We start from the raw sequence: 17020 nt of genomic DNA, 5'->3' as shown, positions 1-17020 counted from the left end.
ATAATGCTATACATGGATGCATTGATTATTTTAGGCTAAAAAAGGGAAAACACTGAAAATCCATCATGTTATAAGGAGATCAGAATTGAAAACACATGTACAAGCTGTAGACTTTAACAGAGGTGAGTGTTACAGATCTGAGACATCCAGTCAGGAGTGCAGCCATCCAAAACTCCCGTGGCTGTCAATGGAGAGCCAGGGGTACTTTTGGGATCAATTTGGTCCCTCCAGTTGGAGAAGGTCCCTCCCTTCTCCTCCTACTGACCACAGAAGTAGTCAAGGATGTCAATGCACATGAATTAGGCACCTGCATTATGCATCCAGAATTAAGTGGAGTGAATCTGGTCAGGAGTGGGAAGAACACTCGAGTATGGAAAGCACTGCCTAAAAGCCAATGCATCTCTTTAAGAGAACAGAAAGGAGCCCAGAAATGCCACCAGTTCTAAGGACTTAGCTGAGGAAGCAAAATAGCCCCAGCAGTAGCACTGGGACTAAGACTGTGTGAAAAACCAGACTGCTGATACCTGTGAATGAGAACAGGTATTTGGAGAACAGAGAGAAAACACAAGGAGGAGTTAAGCTGAGAAAGTGGTGAAGGAAAAATGTGAGGCAGGAAAACAGCAGAAAACAGTGGAATGATGTAGAGAAAACAGCCAAATAATGATGTGAAGAAAGCATAAACAAACAAACTATGTAACACAGCCTGCAAAAGGAAAGAAAGGAGACAGAAAGAGGAAACAAATCATTAAAAAAACAAAAACAAAAACCAAACCCCACAGTTTTAAAGCTCACTAAATAGTTTTAACAACATATTAAACATGTGGTGACACTATGAATAAATGTATGCCTACAAACAACATGCAACTGCTGAAAACTGCAGCGGATGGTTATTTTGTGGCATGACACTGCAGGCATTTTTTCACCTGTACCAGCAGGTTTCATTCTTTTGCCAGGTGGTCCGGGAAAGCCGTTCAAACAGGGAACACCTACTTCAGCTGTTCAGTTAGAATCTGTATGACAGCCTCTGTACAGGACCTGAGATATGACAACTCTTAACTGGAATGAAAAAGGAAGGATGAATCTGCAGCCGAACTCTTTTAAGAGCTGAAGTACAATGATGCGATTCACCGATGGTTTTCCACAATGAAAGTGAAAGGATGCGAGAACTGAAGGGCAAAGGGAAGACAGGGATAACCCCACGAGGGTGTCACTTTATCAGTACTCAGAAGAAAGGAAAATAGTGAATTCACAAAAAGTCTGTCGAGAAAAAGCTCTGAGGGGCATAATGGCATTAAAGGAAATCAAATAAGTTAATTCTAGCCAAAAGGTATGAAATGATCAAGAAGGGCTTTAAAACTAAGAAGAAACATTATTACTGAAGACTTGTTGGTAGATGGGATTCAGGATGAAGTGACAGCTCAAGCAGCTGATATGCTGAAGTCCTGACCCTCCCATCAGCTCCTGCTGACAGCGGTGGAACGGGGAGCACATTCTGTGCATTTTGAAATATATCTCCAGTATGAGAAGGGTAAGAATATGATTGGATAAGTATGGAAGCAAGAGATAAAAAATCATGTAAATCAGAACATCCAGATGAAGATAGAACCACCCAGGCATAAAAAACAGACCATTTAATTTAAGCCCCACTATGAAAAAATATTAATATGTCAAGAAAACCACATTAGAGTGACCTGCAGTTCAGTGAAATGGAGCAACTTCTCCCTTTATAACTAAACACAGGATCATCCTGCAAAATAATAATCATATGCAGCACACAATAAAAAATTATGTAAGAAACCATTCCAGTCTATTATCCTTTTTCCCACAGATCCTGGGAACAGGTTGATGTGTATAATTTTATTTATGAGTAACACTTCAAAGGGGGAGCTGAAGATGCTCATAAGTGCTGGAATGCAGCTACTTTAAATGCTGGAATATTAAATTACTGTGGATACCTACTATCAACCACCTGTACCAGAACAGAATAATATTGTTAAGATTAGAAGACTAACTTAAAGTATCCTTTTCTCAGGAGGAGGAATGGGGGAATGGAGGCTAACAAGTGTAAGCAAACCTGCAAAGAATTCTGCACTAGGATGAGAATGCACTACATGTTCCTATATGTTCATCTAAACACCACAATAACACTTTTACACCCAAATTATAAGCCAATGTTATTGCCATGCATTAGTAAAATACACAGTATCTATCAAAACATTGCAAGCACTTCCTTCTTTTCTTAACTATCAAATATGTCTTAAAGGCAAGTCAAATTTCTGTAAGAATTGATGACACAGTGATCTAGAGCAGAAAAGGAACAGAGGAGCACAGATCTTTGCCCTGCTTAGATGTCACTAGATACTGTCAATTATTGAAGAGAAATTCACAGAGAAAACATTCAGTAGTGACACAAAGTTTCCAAATGTTAAAGGTAAATAGGTAAAACTACACAAAATACATCCAGTTAATGATTTGGAAATCAAACTAATGTTTATTAATTTTACAAAAGGTATTGGAATCACCTTTTGAATTTGGAAATGTTAAAACAATTTCAGCAACCCAATTATGCAGATGAACCATTTTAATCAGAGGAATCAGAAATAGGCATGACCTTTTATATTCTCATTTATACACAGAGAATATGATATTACAACTTAGAATTATTAAAATACACAGCTATTCAAGCCAACTGTAACAAAACATTAGTGCTGAGTTTCCATTTATTGAAATCAAAGCACTCAGTGGGGACATTTTGGTACTAATGATCTCCTGATGGAACCTACCTACCACACAAGGTTTCATCACCCTGCCTGGTTTCTTGCCAGTTTGTCCACATGGCTCCAACACTCCAGGTCCAAGCACAGCCCTCAGGACTTGAGTTCCTTGAGACCACAACACCAGCCTACGATGTGAAGCTGCCTGAGACCCTCAGAAGTTTGACATGCTGATTAACCACAAACCAAGGATCCTGAGAAGCCTGGCACAAGGAAATTTAAATTTATACCATTCTTCTCATGTTTTACTGCTTCCTGCTGATGCTTTGCTGATGTTACCTGCTCTGACCACATGTTTGGCAAGTTAACAACGAAGTACCACACAAATTGGACGTGGGCAGGTCTGTGGGACTTGACTGGGTGGATGCAGGGGTGCTAAGAGAGTTAATTTGAAAGGTCACAGATGGGGACCCTGAGGTTGCTGGCAAACTGGCTAAACTGTTGTGCTCAAAGGAATAAAACTGGCAATCACAAATGGAGTTTTGTGGGGGTCAATACTGGTCTCAATGCTATTCAGTATCTTTTAAAAATATCGGGATGACTGGAATAAACGCATTCTTACCAAGTCTGTAGATGACGCAAAAACTAGGAAGGCAAGTAGACAAACCCAAAATGTCACTATGTACAGAGACTGTGAATGGCTGGAAGACTGAGCCATTTCAAGAGACACATTAAAAACTGGACAGGGTCCAGCAGAGAGCCAACAAAATGAATAGAAGGTTGGAAAACTTCATGAAAAAATCAGATGGAGTTTGGTTTGCTCGGCCTATAGAAGAGAATGTTCAGGTGAGATGTAATTACAGTGTTCCAATAAGTAAAAGATAATTACAGAGAAGATGGAGGTAGTCTCTTCACGAGAAACACAGCGACAGGGCAAGAGGAAACAGGCACAAATTGCTTCAGAACTTCTGTCTAGATGCAAGAAAAAAATATTTACTGTGAGAAAAATTGAACATTGAAACAGGCAGCTCAGAGAAATGGTGAGCTTTCCCTTGCTGGAAATACTTAACACTTGGTTTGATGAGGCCTCAGATAACCCACCTTCAATAGAAGGTTGGACAAGATGATGTCCAGAGGATCCTTCTGATCTAGACTTTCCTGTGATTATATGAAAACCTGATAGATGTTGTGGCCCTTGTTTAGTGATGAGGAGCAAGGAAGTAGATAACAACAAAGCCAACTTTTTCAACCCCAGGTACTCTGGGTTCACTAAGACAGCCACTCTCAGGCTGCTGGAAAATCCAGGGAATCATTTTGTAATAAAAACTTCAGGTACTACAGCTTCCAATGTTACATATTGCAAGAGCCAGACCATGACAAACATTCCTCACTGTTCCTGAGCCCAGGTTAACTCTGCCACTTAAATAAGTTCTGCAGATCAGCTCCATGCTAACTGGCCCTTTCTGCTGCAATCTATTTTTAAATACATTAAGAGATGATTTGCACAGCAAATACTGGCCAGGCTGTAACAGTCTGGATTCTTCATGTCTGTGCATAAGGGTGATGTCTTTTCTTTCGTGGTGTTAAGCAAAAATATACAAAATGGTGAAATGCACGTGATGGTAAAGAGTAGAGATAAATGTAAGGGAAACAGAGAAAGAAACAGATATTGTTTCAATGAATTCACAATACCTGATAAAATAATCCGCACTAGTAGCCTTTTAGACAAAATTTCAATGTATTATCATAATTTTCTCTTTTTTTCTAACATTCTGCCATGAACACTAGTCATGGAGAATAATCCCACTGTGTTAGGCAACTGCAAAGTTGTAAATTCACCTAACTGACTGAAAGATATAATCCAATTTAGCTTTGTCTTTTTAAGTTTGGCTGTCACATGCACGGAACTCCCTCTAGGTTGACTGTAAGGTCACTTTATTTCCCACTGAAACATACATTAAACATCTGCACTTAAAAAAAGTCTCCCCTCTGCATCCGGTAACACTTCAGACTTGCTCTGCAACCCTGCTAACACCCTGTTCTCCACGCTTCTCACATCTAAAGCATGAGAATCTTATGCTTAAAGAAAATATTTGGGTAAGCATGTCACAGTACCTTGAAAGTATGGTGAATCGCTGGGTTGACTTATCAATTGATCTTCATCTGTTCAGATTTTGGAAGCTTTTCCTAACTTGTACCTGATTAATTCTGAAAGTAAAGAAAAAGAGTACAGCAATAAGACATTTGAAACCTTAACTGCATTTCCTAACTATAATTGTATCTATTTAAAAACTAATACGAAGCATTTCATCAATTTTATGAATATATTTTCTGCAATGGGTTTCAAACTGAAAGGTAAGCAGGGAGCTGTTATGGTCTCTTCTGTGGAGAGCAGCTCTTTAAATGGCAGCCTGACCTTACCAGAAAGGTATGCATTGGATGAAACCTCAATCTTCAGCCCAGTTACTGCACTTACATCAACTATTACTGACCAGATTCCCAAGCAGACGTGTCTGTATCACAAGCAAGAAACGAGACAGTGCTGGATTTCCTACGGAGGATTTTTCTAGAATACAGCACGACTCCAGCGACAGGACGCAGCCTGGACATTTTTACCCCCATGCCATAGGACGCGGGTAGCTAAAAACGATCCCTCACGTAATCATCACCAGTGACTGTCACCGAACCACTGATGAAGAATTTAACAAAAAATAGAGACATGTACACACTGAGGCCTTCCCACAAAAGGAACTTTTACCATCTCAAGCTCAGGTTTTTGAGATCCTTCCACTCAATGCTTATGAACTTGTTGTCTGTATAAACTAAACTTAAGGCTGGTTTGCTCTGGTTTAGCACAAATCAATGCCTAACGGGTTAAAGCTAAACTGAGGCCCTGTTAAAAAAAATTCAACCATTCCTGTGCACAAGTTATATTTAAGATCAATTATAAGTGCTTTGAAATTAAACTGGTAGGTTTTTTTTCATCACTAAAAAGCCATGAAGCTACATATAAATAAGCCAACCTAGCACTGGGACCAGATGACACTTCAGAGAAAACTACTTTTTTCCCCTCCAACGACTAAAGTCCAGACAAGAGGAATGCAGTCCAAGAGGGCATCCAAGCTGTCCCATGGGCTGTAGGGCTCTGTCCCAGTCTGGGGGCAGAACAGTGCTCTTCCCAGCTTCTCCTGCTCCTCTGGGAAGCTGTCTGCAAATCCAGTTCATAAAAAACAGTCTTTAAAGTCTTTTTTATGCACTGAAGATAAACAACTTTTTTTCCCATTTTCCTTTAAACTTCAGCTTAGCAGCTGACAGTACCTTGACTGAGATCACCTACAGATGTATTTACTATTTCTAAGACTGGCTCTGCTCAGTGACTAACCTGATCCTAAGAAGCATATCCTAGATTAATTATTTTCTAGTTACTTCATAAAATCCAAATTTTTTGTGTCATCAATGGACAAGAGAGCAAGTCCAGTATTATTTTTCTCTCTCCTCTGCAGTCACTGTTCTGCTTTGTGCTTAATAAGAGTGATCATTAACAAATTTCTACTCTAGTAGAAGTCTCAGAAAACATTGTATTTCCTTGTTACACATACAAATCTCACTGAATACTACAGTATAAAAGTTTCTCTTCAACTCTTGCTGCAGCTGACTGGGAAAATGCAATGCAGAGTTTGTAAAAAATCCTTTTTTTCCTTTGTTAGTTTTGGACAAGAGACTCTGAATTCATATGGACCAACCCCTCCCCAGAAGATCATTCAATGTTTTGCCTCAAAGTCCCAATCCTTTCAAGCCTATGACCTCCCTGCAGTGGAAGTAACTCACTCCTCCATCTCTACCCCAGTTTCTTTAGGGGATATGAGAGCTCTGCATGCAAAACGCTCTTTCTTTTATCCTGATATAAGTGTTATTTGTTAGACAGAAGGCAAGTTCTGCTGCTGCACGCAAAAATGAAAACAATAACTGTAAAACAGAAGATGTCTCCAAAGACGTAAAAATCTGGGAACAGGGTGATAACAGGTAAGTACAAGAAATGGACCAGACAAGGGTGAAGAAAAGATCAGCAAAAATGTTATTCCTATGTATCTAAGAGATCAGAACACACTATGTCACCACCTGTGAATTTTGCTGTAGGGATTACATCTGCAGCCGAGTTTGAAGGAAGTTAATAGAGTAAGTTTCAAAAGAGTAAAGTGACAGCTTAATGACCCTTTAAAGAGAACTCTTTCTCCGGATAATGGGTGGCAAAGAACAGGAATGATTCTCGTTGAGAATTTACAGCAGGTCAATTACAACCACAACTGTCAGCAGAGAGTAATGCAAGGAGGCGATGGGATGATTGAGAGCAAGCCACGAGGAGCTCTCTCTCCAGAAGGTACCCTTGGTACCTTGGAAAACGGAGGTCTAGTTGAAAGGTGGAAAGATGACAAAAAAAGCCAAAGCATCAATCCAAGAAAATGGAAAAGGGCCTGCGTTTCCAAACCAGTGAAGCTTTATGCCACTTCCCTTGCCTGACTGTCAAAGACACTTGGTTGCAATTGCTATTTAGCACTTTGAGGAGTTACTGATAGGCAAGACAGGAAACCACAGCCTGGCAGAGCAAAAGCTACACCCCAGTCAAAACTGTATCAACACAGAAGTATCCAAAATAGGCGCAGTTACAGTGACTAATGAGTATTATCCTTTTAAGGAGAAACACATTTACATGAAAATTGTAATTGCAAATCAACTCATCAAACTAAAAGAAAAGTAACTGTGTCATAGGACATCCCTAACTTTTGAAAGCTCCAAACTCCATTAAGTCTTTTTCTCTCTGTCTGTTGGAAATATGCACCAAAGAATGTGCCTACATTGTGGAACATTTTATCCCTTTTGTTACCTACTAAATATCCAAAATTAAGATAAAATACAAAGATATATTTATGTAAACAAATATTTGGACACGTTAGGGATAATCACCCCAGTACTGGGTTTCATTTAGACATCTTGTAAGTACAGGGATAACCTTTTGAGGTCTTATTCTGCCCCTTGGAAAAGGGGGAGCAGGAGGGGTGTGTTGAGGGAACAAGACTGGGCAGCAGCAGGCCAGGGGCTGCTGTTATGGCCTGCTGGTAACTCAAGGGTAAATCAGAGTAATTCTCATGTTAATCTCGTCTGTGCTGGAGACTGATTCGGGACAACCAACTACAGAATCCCAGGGGGTCAAAGATGAGCCCCAATTGCATAATTGGCCCTCCCAGTCCCTCCATGAGACATAATTCTTTACATCATCATAGACTGAAAAATAACCACCAGGTACGCTTCAAACAGAGATTAGGTACGAAACTTCTGTAAGCACCAATTACAAAATTGCAGCTTCTCAAGATTTCATGTATTTCCTATGTATACCAATAGGAAGTATTTCTCAGAATTACCTAAATATTTAGTATTGCTTGTGCAAAAACACATGGAAAAAATATTTGGTTCAAAATATAATAATGATACAAGTTATTCTGAAACTATTTCAAACATGCATATAGCTATCTTCATAGATAATAAGAGTCAAATTTAAATAAATATTATCTTAGTTACTATATAACTAATACCTTAATCAATGGAGAAGCAACAACACCTTTTGGATAACTGTAAATAAATTGATAAAAACTGAAAAACAATTATGCACAGCACTGTGCACTTGAGGGGTCTTAACTTTGACTACTATAATTTTCCTTTGTCTAATAACAACAGGAAAAGATCAGCTTTCCTTAACTTCCTCAACAAAGCATGCCATCACTAATTTTATTTTTATCTTCCAACCATTTCTCTTTTAACTTAGAAGTCTTCTTTAGCAGTAAGATGAACAAAGTCATATGAAGCCTCTGCATATTGCACTTCAACAGTTTAAGTACAACCACACAAAGCATAGAATAGAAAGGTAAAAAAACATACCTGGTTTCAGAAATAATGAAAGATTTTCTATAAGCGAGTATCTTGTCTTATATTTCAAAATACCTACATCTTGCATTATGATTTATATCACTATTTGAAAGTTCAATCCATTAAACATGTTAGCTTACTGCAGCAAACTAAGATAAATAAGGACAGGTGAAATGATATTTATAAATTTCCTTAAAAATGGTATTTATATACATCTGTAGAGAAGAAAAAGATATGTTCTGCATTTTATGCCATGGGAATATTTCATACCAATCACAACTTGTATTACATCAGAAACACAAACAACAAAAGCCTGGGAGTAAGCAGTAAGACACTGGATATCAAGATTTTCCATTTTAAAAATAAATAATATTCTGATTGGATCATTTAAAAGGGTGCATGAGGTAAAACAGTAACACAGAAAAGAATATAAAAATGTATAATATAAACATAGCTTTCAAGACAGAAAGGCATAGCTAATCAAGACAATCGAGAGTACATGATTAATATGATTTGCAAAATTTATTACTGAGCTTCTCTGTTAAAGGTAATATTATTCAAACTACACTGTCACAGTTATTGCAGATTAAGGATTTCAAATTAGCTCCTCGTGTATATCATTATTTTGAGTGGCTGCATTTTATCTGTCTAATTTTAAATTACTGTAGGCAGATGAAAGTCATCTTAAAATCTGACTCATAATTCAGGTACCATACCACTAACCTTAACAGAGATGCTGGTTCTTACACAGGTACACCACTATTTTCAATGTAAACAAAGGACACTGGCATGCACCCCAGGCTAAGGATGTCAGCATTTTTCAAACACCTTTCTGACTGTTCCATTTTATGGTGATGCAATATGACCTACATTTTCAACGGCCAAAGAGAGACAGAGAGATAGAAAGGGAGGAGACAGAGAAAAGAAAGACAGACAGACCTTTGCTGTCCTTATCCTCCACCAACTACAGCTTTAACTGTCCCTCATGGGGATGGTAATGGGCAAGAAAAGAGCAGAATAACCTTATCGTAAACTGTGAATGAGAAGCTAAAGATAGGCTAGCATAAGAAACAGCAAAATTTTTTTCCTTCAATGCTGTGAACAAGTACATAGTGACACCCTCAACAGGAAAGAACAGTAGAATCAATAATTTTATAATCAGTTCCCAGAACAAAGCTGTCTGCAATGGGGATGCTTATTTTACCATCGTGTATTTTCTCTTTCTGCTCCTACCACTTCATTTCTAGGTATTCCCTATACATCTCAAAATGAAACACAAAATAATCCTTATCAGTATCATCATTTTTACAGACAGAGAAATTGAGGAAGGAGGAGTGATTTGCCCACAGTTACATACCAGGCCCAAGGCAGGCTTGGGAACAGAAAGCATCACTCTTCATTATCTCTGTCCTGTGCAATCTATTAGGGACTGTGATACCTGTCATCCTAATATATAATCTTGACATAATACCAGAATTATCTCTATCTTGTATTTCTTGCACATGAACTTCACACAGAAATCTGTACTAAATTACTGCTAACCCTCAGAAAGCTTTCCCTCACAAATGATGGTCCACATTTCTCAAACTGGCTCTGGAAATGCATTTGACTATGAATTGTTCAACTTGGCTCTGAAATGTCAATGGTATTTTTCATCATAAACACATAAAAATATAGACCTAATTAAAGCTTTGGTTGGTTGTGTTGTTTTTGTTTGTTTGTTTTTCATTCTTCTGCAACTGAAGCACTTTTCCTTTCTAAAATCAGTAGTTTTCCACAAATAAAACTAGCATGTTAAGAAAATAAAAAGCTTTTTTGCTAGGACTGTATTAAGCAAAAATCAAGATCTTATGATTTTCAATTACTCTTCTTCAGTGCAAAAGATGTCCTGCAGAACATCTGCAAAGGAGTTAGAAGATCAGAGTCCCTTTACTAATAGTGGTAGTTAATATAACACGCAAAATAACAGTAAACAATTTCCTTATCATTAAAACTGAAGGCCAAAACATAATCTTAAGTATACCTCTGTAAATCAGAATTACTCCAGCCCTTTCCAGAGTTTCTTCGGATTTGCATATAGGTAAATGAGACTGTAATTTGGCACTGTGTTTGAAATCAGAGATCAACAACATGTATAGATTAATCCTGGGTTTGAACTGTATTTATGATAACAATAGCTTTCTTATCAAGCAGCATTCACCTCGAGAAGTGCAATCAGCCCTGCACAGCAAGTGGTGAGAAGCTGTTGCTCATTTGCTTGAGTGCTGCTGCCTTTTCCAAAACAGCAACTTTACATCAGACTGTTCAGAGTGAGGAGTTGGGGAGGCAAACAGCATCTCTATGAAGAAAGGGAGAGAATAAACTTAAAGCCTGTTCTACTGTAAAGAGAAGAGACAGAGTGGAGAATCAGGAGACGAACTGATAACATGTATGAAGGAAGGTTATAACCTGTACAGTGACGGGAAGGACTTTGGAAATTGAGAGAGGATTGACACTGCAAAGGGAGGATGGAGGGGCAGGAAGGTGGTGGAAGACACAAGGTCTTAAGCAAAAAGAGAACTGTTTCTCCTTCAACACTTGCCCATGAGGCTGTAGGAAAATCTCCATCCAATTAAATAAAATTACAATCACACATATCTCCACTCCTATTATCCCTAGCTGAACCTTAGTCAATCTATTTTACTCCTTGAAACTGAATTTAGTGGGAAACTGGTATTTCTTCCATTATAAACAAACTTATTTCTGTTAATATAGGACAGGAGTTGTGCTGATACAAAAGATACCTCATCAGTATTGTCAGCATTACTAAAGCTCTCTTTGCGAATGTTTCACTGCAACATTTTCTCTTATTTTTTTTTCTTTTTTTCCCCTTCTTCTGTCGCAGTTCAGAAAGGGAAAAAGGCTGAGGTGACACTTTTATTGCTGTCCAACACCATAAAAATTCCAGCTAGAGAAGTCAAGCAGTGCAGGGATTTGCAGGGTTCAAGCCCAGCATCCATCCCAGAACGACTGTTCCCTTCGCCTACCAGTGACTGCCATCTAGAGTCAGAGCACACCGGCTCACACGAACAGGGTGGGAACGAGGACAGAAACGGTTCAGCAATGAGAGAAATGCCAATTCCAGCCAAAAACCCCCAAGAACTCACATTCTAGAAAGTTACTACTAGCTTAAAAGATTGAATTATTTAGGTTTCTCATCTTAACATGCAATGTTATGAACTCGTGACTAAGGAGCATTTGGCCCATGTCTCCCTGCTTTTCTCTGAAAACTGCAATTTTGTTATAAACCCTTAAGTTGTACATGTTGGAAAACTACATATAAAATAACACTATATTGCTCTTTCAAGTAAATTCTGTGTTTCAGTTTGTTTGCTAAGAAATATGCTGGGCCATGTTAAGAAACTGAATACAGAATCTCTTTAGCTGAGGATGCAACAGTGACATTTCAAAGACTTACCTGTGTTAAAATGCTGACAAGGCTTTAACATTCATGACATTAGTGATATTAATGAGATGAAAAATGTCTTTTTAGTTGCGTGAAACTTCATTTAAAAACCTTACCATTTTCATTTTAAGAAATACATTCATACTGACCCAAATATACGAGTGTCTTTAATGTCTGTAAAAGCCCACCTGAGCCAAGAGCTCTTCTCATACACTTTAAACTTTGACTCATGTTTATATAATTAATTCACAGCTGCTTATTATACTATATAAAAATAATATCTTTTTCTAACTACTACTTATGTAGCTATTAATAAAGCACCTAATACTCATGCATTAATCAACCAACTGCTAGATACTCTTTAACTGAATAAAAGGAAGAATTTTTTTGTTATCATTTACCTGGAGAATATAATAATTTGCATTTTAAAATATTCCCAGTAGCAGCTACCTCCTCTGCAAAGCATAAGCAGATATGAAGTCACAGCTATGTAAGTAAGTGTTAGAATACTCTTTAGCTATTAAAATAATTTATTAGCTATGACTAATAATGCCTTGTGAAGAAATCAGTTCTCGTTTCCTCACTCTGCTGCTCATGGACAAGAAGATTGGTAATGAAGCATTATAAAAACACAAGATTTCTTCTCACGTTTGTTGCTGCATTAGATACACAACCTCCAGGTCCCACAGTATCCATCCTCTTACTGCTAGTTCCACTAAGAAATTAATTTTTCCTAAGGGGAAACATATTCACAGATAAAATGAAATTTTATTTGGGATTACAAAGCTTGCTGTTGAACACGGCTACGTATGAACCTTATGCCAAGCTATAGTTACTGAAACCAACAGTTTCCTCCTGGTGCATGGATGCAGCCAGTTGGAATGATTGCTCATTCTGATCCACACTCAGGGCGTGTTTTTCCCCACAAGGAACTCCATGAATCCCCATAGTTTTTCCAAGCAGAATAACAATTCTGCAACTGGTCTGAATGCAACATTACAGCAGAGAAGAATATTTAAACAGAAGGATGACAGGGATTCGTTATAGCATTGTCCTAGAGGACAACATGCAAGAAGCATTCCCCCCAAAAATCCAAACCCATTGAAAAACACAACCTTTCCTTGACAACTACCACTGCCTTTCTTACAGATCCAATAAATTTCAGCTGAAAGAGAACTGATAAATAGGTTACAGGAGTGGAAAGTAGGTTTCAGCATGTATCATGTACTCTGATCCTATTAAAACTGTCCAAGGTGGAGTTACAGATCTGCTAACTAAAGGAGAGATGAAGGAACCACCAAAGGTCAGACAGCCCATCCCTCAGCCCCAAGGCATGATAATTAAATGACCTGGTGGGAACAACACAGGCAATCAAACCTGTTCTTAAAGACCTGGGGAAACGGATGCACCACTGTCCCTACAATGGTGATTATTCCAACCTTTCAATACTTCCACTACAAAATTGTGTTTGTCCATGATCAGTCTTCATTGCTGCAACACGATCTGTTTCTTTCCCCACCTGACACAATGCCCTTCAACAGGTCTGTGTTCTCACCCTCTCAGTCCCCTCTTGTTTAAGTTAAGGAATTGCATTCTTGTGGCACACGTTGTTTATACATCATGTTTTTCATATTTATGCAACTGCATGGGCATCTTCACACTTCCTCTTCCCTAACTTCATTCAGTGATGTCCTCCATGTGTGCAGCTAATTCATACTTTATTTCAAACCTAAACTAGACCAAGGAGACTTATTTTCACAAATTTAGCATTCTTAACATTTTTATGTAGAGTTTTTTTGGTCCAAGAAAGTTTAGGAAGTTCAGCTAGAACACAGTAGGCACTTCTTTCCTATGCAGTGATTTTACTTATAAGTATAAACCGAACAAAAGTATAGATGATATTCCTATCGCTTTAAAAATTCAAGTCATGTCTCTGACTTAATAAACATCACTATTATGATGTGAGCACAAATATAAAAAGGAGGTTGACTCCACTGTCCTGCAGCAAAACTATGCACTTTCCTATTGATATCAAAGACAGTGCACAAAGAAGAGCTGTGAAGAACCAGAAACACAGAAAATACTCCTCAAACACTGAGAAAAATAAAAAGTCAAAAATTGATCTGAAAGCTTCAAAGTAAATCTCCAAAATTATGACCACATAAAAGCAAGGCTTTTCTTTCATATATCCTCCAGTATTTTATTTATGTGCATAAACTCTCAATAGCTACATTTTCTCTTTTCCAAGTATTTCTATTTCTAACACAAATTTTACTCTTAAGATTTAAATTCTCTGATAACAACAGACAACTATATCACATATCAACATTCCTCTCGAGGAAGACACTTGCCTGGGAAGATTTTGACTTGATATCAGAGATCATGGAATTTCCATTACTCCTTCCTCCTTTCTCAACAAAAAGGATAATGGAGCGTAGCCAAGTCTGGGCCCTGCTGACAGCTGGATTAGCAGAAATCATTCCTTTAACTACACTGACACATAGTTAAGGTAATATTTTCCTACATCTATAGCTTTGTCCAGAAGAATTACATTTTGTCATGAATTACTGTAACACATTTCTCAACCACTACACACAGCGCTGTACCCTGCCTACACCTCCCAGGAGCTGCCTTGTGCTAGGGCTGCCTGTTACTTATTTTCCTCCAAGCCACCACAGCATTGAAGCTGCTTAAAAGACACCACCTGCACAGGAGCCAGCAGAGAGCAACTGCTTATTTAAAAGACAACTTCACTTGCCAAGTGACTTTAAGAGGCCTCTGCAAAGGAGCAACACGTTCTCATAGCATCCATCTCAAAAGAAGATACAGAACAGCAACTACTCTCACTGATATTAACAGAGAGAGAGAAGAAAATGTAGATTGCAAAATGGCTGTCTTAGAGTTGAAACTCTCGTGCCAAATTTAGTAGGCCAGTCCTAGAAAGACATGATGAGGAACAGACTCTGTTAAGAGGCAATTACAAATCAAGATTTGATAAAATAATCCCAGTCACTGGGAAACTCATTACCTGTATTACCTTTGTATTACCAGGCTATGCCAACATTTGAGAGGACAAGTAAAGTTCAAAATCCCTTCAAGAGCCTGTAAGACCAGGATAGACTTCTTCAATGTAAACATTTGAAAACAACAGCTCTTGAGCTATTTCCTTCCATTTGTTTGATGACATGAACTACAGTTACAATCAGTCGCTTGTGCAAGTCTTCCACATAATAACAGGAAAGAAAAGCTCCACCAGAAAACCTGACTGCAACTATCCCACTATTCCCATAGAAGCACAGTGGCTGCAGCTCAACTGCCATTTGGGTACTTTTAAAATTAACTTTCAAACTAATGACATTTAAAAAAAAAAATCCTGTATGTTTTATTTTAATCTACATGTGTACAGTTTTATTTCAGGATATATTATTGTTCAACACCATCCTAACTTTATATATAAATACATAAACATACACACACACACACCAAAAACCACAAGCAGATCTCAAAAATGAACAAAAAACCACCAACTCATAACTGCCAAAGTGACACTGGAATGAAACTGAAGTGAAAATATTTACCATGAACCACAAAATCACAGGTGCATACTTGCAGTTACTATTAGCATGGCTTTGTTTTACTCCCATCTCCTACAACCCACTCTTTATTCATCAAAGTTATAAAATCCAATTTATCTGCCCTGCCTCTTTTATTAGTTCAATTCTCTTCTCCCAAAATAAAAATTTAAATTTTTATTAAAATAAAAGTGAAAGGCAGAAGACCAGAAGGAACTCTGGTTTTTCAAACATTCTGCACCAACGTTTTGCACAAAAAAACCCCAAATCCCAACAAGCTACCCTGAAAGGTGTTTATGTCACCTCTATGGAAGCATTATGATAAGGAAAGTTACCTTGTAACCTAGTTAAAACACTATTATAAAATAGATAAATTGTTACATATGTTTGTAACTACTGTTAAGCGAAATAACACTTCAGGCTCAGTATTTTGGGCACACATATAACCACTTTCACATCTCAATTGAAAATTTACAAGTATATATAAATACATACATACATACATACATACACTTCATGGATAATGTATTTAGTGTCTAATTCCCCTTTTCCCCAATGTGTGACATTAATGTACCTATTCACTTCTTGCACTCACCAAAATTTATTTTTTTTTTACAAAGCAGATTATTTTATTCCACAATTTGCTTGGGGTGGGTTTTTTTCCGTCTCTTATACTTCCCAAACTCAAATTCTACCCCTGCTTGCAAATAAAGTACAGAAATCACCAGGGAAGTACTCATACATCTTGAACAGAACCTGACATGCAATGCAAAAATCATCTTGCTTGTTCTTCTCCTGCACTTCTGAAATTACTAGTTTGCTTTAATGGATTATTCCCTTAAACACCTTAGTCCTCGGTCATCGAGCACCTCCTGTGTTGGGCTGCACTGCTGTGTTCAGTCTGTCTTTCTCACAGCAACACCACCTCATACTAGTCAACAGTCTGGTGATTACAAAATTCACTCTGATGGAAAGAATTACGGGCATTAATCCCCTCAGGAAGGAGGATAGCTGGGTTGAAGTCTCCCACACATGTGGTGAGCAGTCTAGCGGATAACAGCTCTGCTAATGACGAAAAGGGAACCAGAACCATTGCCACCTCCTGGGTTTTGAAAGCAAAGATTGACCTTTGCTCCCTTTTTGAAAGAAAGGGCTTATGATCCTAATTTCAAGAGAGCGTGAATCCAAAATGCTCCCTAGAGAAAGGTGCTTAGCCCTGGATAGAGGCAGGATTTAAGCATGTTCCTACTTCAGCTACTGCATAGAAAATGTGCAGATTCATCATCTCCTTCAAGCTGCTCTGGCTGGTGTAATTTCAACAAAACACCAGCAGATACTAAATCATTTGGCCCCCTCCACTTTCATGGAAT

General features: G+C 38.1%; 1 protein-coding gene across 3 annotated transcripts in view; it reads right to left on the bottom strand.

The window, feature by feature from the left end:
- ATXN7 (ataxin 7) overlaps nucleotides 1-17020 on the bottom strand; it is an 84445-nt gene that overhangs the window by 59514 nt on the left and 7911 nt on the right. For all 3 annotated transcript variants that reach the window (XM_027892411.1, XM_027892409.1, XM_027892410.1), the window contains exon 2: nucleotides 4830-4922. The gene's annotated coding sequence lies outside the window, so the exon portion shown is untranslated. The remainder of the gene's footprint in view (nucleotides 1-4829; nucleotides 4923-17020) is intronic.

Source organism: Empidonax traillii, unplaced genomic scaffold (assembly GCF_003031625.1).
Source record: "Empidonax traillii isolate 1590-97213 ecotype Southwest subspecies unplaced genomic scaffold, ASM303162v1 scaffold351:size1117198, whole genome shotgun sequence".
NCBI classification, from domain to species: domain Eukaryota; kingdom Metazoa; phylum Chordata; class Aves; order Passeriformes; family Tyrannidae; genus Empidonax; species Empidonax traillii.
This window is presented reverse-complemented; position numbering and strand designations above follow the sequence as displayed.